Below are 7808 nucleotides of genomic sequence, written 5' to 3'. Positions count from 1 at the left end.
AGCAAAGGAAACTTTTAGCAGATGAACTTTTACGTGAATACGCCCACCCGTTCACCATATAAGCTACAATTGTCAACATTTCTCAGACTCCATTTATTTACTTGGCCTACATTAAAACGCATTAGAGAGAGCATTTTAGGCGAGCTATATTTCCTTCTAAGTTTTAAAAGACGTGACTTACAATTTTACACCTTGTAATAATTTATTATAGCTGCTTATTAGCCTACTTTATCATTATAAAGTTGGTAAGTCAATGTAGGCTAGGCTATATATACCTATTTCTATATTCAGACGGTCTTTCCAGAGATACAGTAGGCCAATATAAAGTTTTGACGGGAGGTGTTGAGATAGGCTACATGCAAGAACAGCATTTGTAGAGCTCCATGTAGCTGGATCTATTAAATGTATTATTTAGCTAAATGAAACTTATTTTAAGATCAATAAGTATTTTAATAACTGATAGGTCTTTGTAATGTGTCGTCATTTTCTCTGAGGAAACGATCAGCCCATGCCTCTGTCTTAAGAGGAAAATGGAGCATAAGCAAGTCTTAGTGAGATTAATTAAAACAATAAAACAATTAAACGTGTCTCTGTTGTAATAATATATTAATGTTTTGTATGTTTATGTTTTCCAAGCACGTAAATAGGCTACCCAATGAGGCTGTCAAATTTCCTCGTAATTTCCTAAGACAATTTTTGTGCAATTAAGGTGGTGCGATTTGTTAGCAAATGTCATGTCTTGAGAGCAGCAACAACCAGAAATTAGGTTATTTAATATAGCCTAATAATAATACAAATAAAGTATAATATCAGGAAAGAGGCAGCAAAGTTATCTAAAGTTACATTATCCACCCATTCAGAAATTATTTTCTTAATTTATAAGGAACTGCGTGAAAAAAGTGATTCATTTGGTTGAGTTTTATTCCGATGACCTAACTTAGCAGCAAATTATCTTATGTTTCAAAACAGGTACAGATCTGTAACTTCACATTTTTAAGATAGGCTATTGCTTGTTAATTAAAATTTTTCATTAGCATTAATGGGCAATTTTATCTTTTAAAAGAAGAATGCTCATTTACACGCACATTTTCTTAGACTAAAACTCTCCAAAGCGCTAAACAACATCATGCACTCATTTTCCCTTAATTAGCTGGGTAGTTTTTCCTGCTCTTATGCATTTTTCACATAGGCCTACGTTTATTTGTGTAGCGCTATTTATGATAGACACTACACACTGTTTCAAGTAGTTTCACAGACATGTTAATGTTTTGTTAATATCTATACATAACACAGTTTAGAGGAGGGCGACATGTCAGTTTACATTTGGTAACGACAATTTTTTTGAGATAGGCTTCATATGGGATAACACACATTGGAAATTGAGCCCTTTTCGATGCCTAGTTTCTCGGCCGCTATACAGGGTTCATTAAACGTAGGACCTAACGAAATATTATGAATTGTGAATTGTAGCCTATTTCGATAGAGATCTACCTAGTATAAAATCCTTATGTCCACAGTTTGTACATAAGTTCTAGTATTGAAGTATTGAACTCGGACGATACACTATTTTTTACAGAACCAGAACGGTCACTGGTGCTCCTTAAAAATTATGCCCTGCATAACTGCCCTTGTTAAACAGCCATGTGCTCAGCACCCCCCATCTCCACTCATTCTTACGTGTCTACAGCTCATCCAAAAGCCTGCGATCGGTGATTGAGCGGCGCCTCGTGGTACCACCGCAGAGAGGCACAAAATCACAGCCGAATCCCTGACACTATTCAAGAAATCACCAAAAACTTCCGTGAGTTTAAGTCTGATGACATAACTGCGTCCTGCTAAATCTTTAAAAAAATATTATTTTATGCTTTCACTATATCTTAAAATGCAATGGTTCAAATATCTAGTATGGGGAAGATGTCCCCTTAAGAACAACTACTACTTTTACTTTGAAATTGTAACAAGTTTATCATGTGCAGGTTGATGATGCTTAAGCCAATGTGTTATTAAGGGAAATAAATAAAAAAACATTTGGTGGCTTACACGAACTTCAAATGTTTTCAAAGGCAACAAGATGCTCATATATGGGCATAAATTTATATGCTTATTTAATTGCCCATCTGTTAATCAAAGATATGCATTAATAGCAACACTGTGAAATCATAGTAAATGATTTCACTCAGACACATATAAAAAAAAAAAATGATTTCATTTTACCCTACAAGTTAGAACAGCTTGCAATATTCTAGACAATGTTTAAAACTTAGCATTGCTTGAGAGTGCTTTTCCAAAAGAAAAGATTATTAAGAACTAGAATCTAAAATTGTATTACAATATATTTAAAACCTCTTAAGTTACAGGCATGCAAACTTTGGAAAAATAATATTTATGGCACTCAGACAGGTATGTTCAATGTAGTTGTTTTGACAGAAAAAAAAACAGATACATTTCTAGTTTCAACATTATTTGTCCTTCAGACATTCCTCTTTAAAAGAAAATAAGTACCATCTTTATGCAAAGTGACCCACACTTGACCACAGAAAATATGTACAATTTAACAATTTCAGAATCATAATCAGCTTTATTCGCCAGGTGTGCGCAAACACATGAAGAATTACGGAAATTAATTACAGAACACGGGTAATGATTCATGTGTTAGCTGTTTAAGCTGGAGATGGCATGGGGGAAAAACTGTTTTTAGTAGATTTAATAGATTTAATTTAAATTCAATTTACTCCTGGTGCCATACTGAAATTGCAATATCTCTGGAACTGAACCATATAGGGCCTTGAAAATGAAGATGTCAAAAGGATAGTATCTAAAAGGGCATTACAATATCTTTAATACTCCTTGAGTTACAGGCATGCAGAGTTTGGAGAAAAAAAAACCTTGAATAGTGCTTTTTCCCCATTTTTGAATGTTCACCATTGGCATATAATGCAACAAAGATTGCTAAAGTCAACCGATTTTACTAATAAACCTACTAAACTGTGAAAATAAAGATGCTGCCATCTTTCTGAAGTGATTTTTGGCTCTGAATCACAGATGAAAATTTTAATATACATTTAAAACTATAAATAGTGCATTACTCAGTAAATATACATCCATGACATTTAACATTTTGGCTTTCATCACTATATATGTGTCACAGGACTGTGCCAAAGGAACAGACACGAAGACGAAGATTCAGATAACGAGAAGGCTTTAATAATACACACAGGTATAATCCAGACAGGTCAGGTTAGAGGCACACGAGGTATTTATGTTTAAGCTCCAGAGCCCAGCCAGGAAGACGACCCACGGTGGAGCAGATGGAGGGAGCAGCCATGGTGAAGGAAGGGCTGACAACACCAGGGAGCCGACTGACGGAGGCAGAGCAGGTGGGAGAGGAGCCAGGGTGGAGACGGAGAGCCGCAGAGCCAGGGCGATGGGGAGGATCTGGAGGGCCAAGGTAGAGCAGATGGCTCTGGCGACCGAGGCAGAGGCGGGGATCCAGAAGGCCATGGTGGAGCCGGAGCGACAGAGGACCAAGGTGGAGCTGGAGGGAGGAAGGAGCCCAACAGAGCCAGAGGGACGAAACAATGAGGCGAAGCGGGAGGAGGACTGACGCGCCATGGCAGAGAGGAGGGAGCTAGGAGCCATGGTGGAGCTGCCGGGTATCCTCCTGCAAAGGATCCTCCAGTCACAGCACCAATGGAGACTGGCAGACCCACAGCGAACCCACAACACAGATACTAGGCTGAGGATGAGCTGAGGGGCCGGCGGGATGCAGCGGCAGAGGAACAGAAAATGACAGAGGACACAGGAGAGGAGGTGGGAGAGGGAGACTGGGTGGGATGTCGTGACAGATGGGGTCCTCCAGGAAGGTGTATGCCGCCCACACACACCAATTTGTGACTACCAACACTGGGAGCGTGGAGGACACGGGAATGACCTCCGTGGTCATGACAGGAATGACAGACAGTTCAGGGTGGACAAACAGTTCAGAACCTACCTCCATGGTCGTGATGGGACAAACAGACAGTTCCAGGCTAACAAACAGTTCAAAACTGACCTCCATGGTCATGATGGAACAGACAGGTAATTCAAGACGAGTAGACAGTTCAGGACATACTGACAGTTCGGGCCAGACAGATGGTTCAGACAGGAAGAAAACGGGCATGTCTGCATCTAAATCCTCTGAGTCCTGCCTCAGCTCACCCTCAGCGGTGGTGCAATGGGCTGGGCATTCCTCCACGCACATGTTCTCCACTTTTTCATCCACCGCCGAGTGCATTGTTGCCAGCTCTTGCTCCTGGTCAGATGTCACATTAGGCTCCAGTGGTCCGACGGTCAGGGATGAACTGCATGAAACCAGCACCCACTCCACGTAGTCTGCGAAGCTCCCTCGAGGACCCTCCCCAGACAACTGCACATGTGTGGTGGTGTTGAGGCCAGTGCGTAGGAACGTGCATAAGCAGTCGTCGGGGAAGGTGGTCCAATGTCCAAACCCAGGAATACTTTGAAGTGCTCCTAGAGCAGGGGTTGGCAACCATTTCGGCATGAGATGCCATTTTTTAGTTTTCTGGTTAACCACTGTGCCATGCCAAACACCCCCACAGCACACGGTACATTATGTCTCAAAATAAAGAAGACCTTCAGAGGACTATTTTGTTGCCAAGGCCACAGACTATATGTAACTAATCTTATGCAAAAGCAGTTATCTACTGCTTGTGTCCAGTCATTTTTCCTCTGTCTGATTCGATTCAGATCAGGACGAGATGTTCCTGTAGGCTTGTTTGTGGGCTTATTGGTCTTACTGGTCTTATAGAAGCAGCTTCAGTTGTGGTGTGATAGATACCTTGTCAATAAGTTTGTGCACAGTTTAACAAAAGTCTCTCAGCCTATGTCACAGCCATCTGCTGGTGTGCCCATGTCAGCCATTAGAGGGCTCTCTTCCCAGATCATTATCTGTCTGTTCTGGACTCCAGTTCCCATCACTCTTTAGATGGACTATCACACATTGCTTTCAGTTTTGATTGGCCACCCTTATTTATTCCATGTTCACTTAGTTATTGTTGCTGAAGTATTGCCTTTCTACTCTGTTTTTGTTGGGTCCTGTTCTCTGGATTATCTTGTGCTGGTGTTTCTTGCCTTTTGCCTTGTGTGGATTATTGTATTTTTTTTTTGTTTGTTTTTTATTAAAAGCTGCACTTGGATCATCTTCTACAAATTTTTCAGTGTGTTTTCGTGACCAAATACTTTATCCATCACAGATCCAGCAGCAAATCAATGTTTATCAGCTTTAGCATCATAGGCATTCAGATTCTTCCTCCAGCAACAAATAAGCAACGGATGGCACGAGGCATTGGCTGCACTGCGCCAACAGGGGTTGGGAGTAGGAGGCTTGGCTCAAATGTTTTGGAACATGGCGATGGGGCTGGAACTTAGCACTATTGAGCTTATGAACATCTTTAATGAATGCCTTGATTATCCCTTGCCTCCATCGGAGATGGAGGGACTTAAAACCCAGAATTTTTGGAACTTCATCAATTATCTCCGGTACCATAGCCAAATAGTAACACCAGGTCACTCTGTACCCATTGCTACAACACCTCAAGAGAATAGTTTGGATTCACTATCTCTGACTCGTAATCGAAGGTCGAGAAGGAGGAGGGCAGCTATGTCCCTTCTAGTAGTTCCAGAGTCCACTCCAGAAGACACAGTTCCAGAGCCCCTTCTCAAGATGGCCACCACGCCAGAGCCTTCAGCTATTCTGGTTGCCACATCAAAACTTCTAGCAATCATGGATGCCACTCCCATGTTCCCGGTCATCATGAACGTTCCACTTGAAAACACTCAGGCATTCCAAAGACACTTGGGGCTGATTGCAAATTTGGCAGATCCATAGCTGATTTCAGCCAGAACAGCTGGTATCTCAAGAGCCTCAACACTGGTTTTCACAGAGTCTGTTCCATTCCATGAGTCCACTCTGGAACTGGCTCCAGACCAGGACCCCTTAGAATCCAATCCAGAACGCATTCCAGTCCAGGAGACCTCAGAGTCCACTCCAGAGCCCGCCCCAGTCTTGGAGACTTCAGAGTCCACTCAAGAGCTCACTCCAGCCAGGGAGCCCTCAGAGTCCACTCCAGACCCAGCTCCAGCCCGGGAGCCCTCAGAGACCACTCATGAACCTTCTCCAGTCTGGGAGCCCTCAGAGTCCACTCCAGAGCCTGTGCTCTCTGTGCTCTCTATCCCACCCCAGTCTGAGCCAATCTTTGTGGTCTCCTGCACCTTCGGCTCCACTGAAACGGTCCTCAGCTCCATCAGCTCCACCTCGGTGGTTATCTGCTCCATTGTGGGGATCTTCGTTCCCATCTGCTGTACTGTGGTGGTCATCTGCTCCACAGTGGGGATCTTCGTTCCTGTCTACCTAGACCTAGCCCACCATCCCTCCCCCAATCCCCCTCCATTCCATCTCCCTCCTAGACTTCTTTGATATTTGTTCGTGCATCTGGAATCTGCTCCTTAAAGGGGGAGTTATATCTAAGCCATCTGCAGGTGTGCCCATGTCAGCCACCAGATAGCTCTCTTCCCGGATCATTATCTGTCTGTTCTGGACTCGAGACAGATTAGCCACCCTTATATATTCCATGTTTACTTAGCTTTTGTTGCTGAAGTATTGCCTTGCTACTCTGTGTTTTAGCTGGGTCCTGTTCTCTGGATTATCTTGTGCTGGAGTTTCTTGTCTTTTGCTTTGTGTGTATTGTTTTATTTATTTATTTATTTATTTACTTTTATTTAAAGCTTCACTTGGATCATCTTCTACAAAGTTTTTAGTGTGTTTCCAATGAGACTCTAGGGATATACACTCTGCCACATGCATGGCTGGTTCTCACTATAGAAAAAAAAAAATTAAAATTCAGACCTACTCAAAGACAAAGTTCTTTGATCAGTTCTGATTTAACAGACATTTCTTTACTTGAGTTTTTATATTTTAGCCAACTTTTAATTTTACTCCACTTCATTTCATAATTAAAATGTATATTTTACTCCGATACATTTCCCCGAAACATGTGAGATGGTCCTCACTGCAGAACACAAGATCCAGGGGGCATGGTTGGATCCAAATCCTACTCCTTCCACCTTACATATACCTAAACCTATCCGCCTCCACCCCCGATCCATAACCCACCCATATCCACCCCTAAATTTACCAATCTCCAACCCCTAGATGTGGATCCAACCACACCCCCTGGATCTTGCATTCTGCACTGAGGGGCTACTGGAGCATATTCATTACTTACTACAAAATAGTTAGAAGTCAGAAGAACACGGACTGCGGGAAAGCAGGTTTGACGAATCAGTGGTCTTCCATTTGCAAGTTAGACTCCTAAAAAACACCTTTGCTCATATGCAAACTCATTTTCCACTCAAGTCCAGTCTGGGGTGTGCGATCCAGCATCGTCTGCGATAATATGGTAAGTGTTGTTGTAATGGTGTGCAATCTGACATTATCAAGTAGGCCAGGGGTCGGCAACCTTTTCGGCATGACGTGCCATTTTAAATTTTTCTGGTTAACCACTGTGCCAAACCATATTTGAGAAAAAAAAAAAATTGAGAAGTTTGCATCACTGGATATAGCTGTTGGTCATTTAACATTTCTATCATAAAACGTATCATTAAAAGACTTATATTAAATGATTTGCAGCTTCATCTTACCTCGCTCTCTTTTACGTTAAACTGACGTGTCGCGTTCTGCTTCTGTGAACAGTAAACCCCGCCTACTTTAATTTGATTGGCCATCTCAGTCATTTTGACATTGACGAGTG

Source organism: Cyprinus carpio, chromosome B5 (genome assembly GCF_018340385.1).
Source record: "Cyprinus carpio isolate SPL01 chromosome B5, ASM1834038v1, whole genome shotgun sequence".
Lineage (NCBI taxonomy): Eukaryota > Metazoa > Chordata > Actinopteri > Cypriniformes > Cyprinidae > Cyprinus > Cyprinus carpio.
This window is presented reverse-complemented; position numbering follows the sequence as displayed.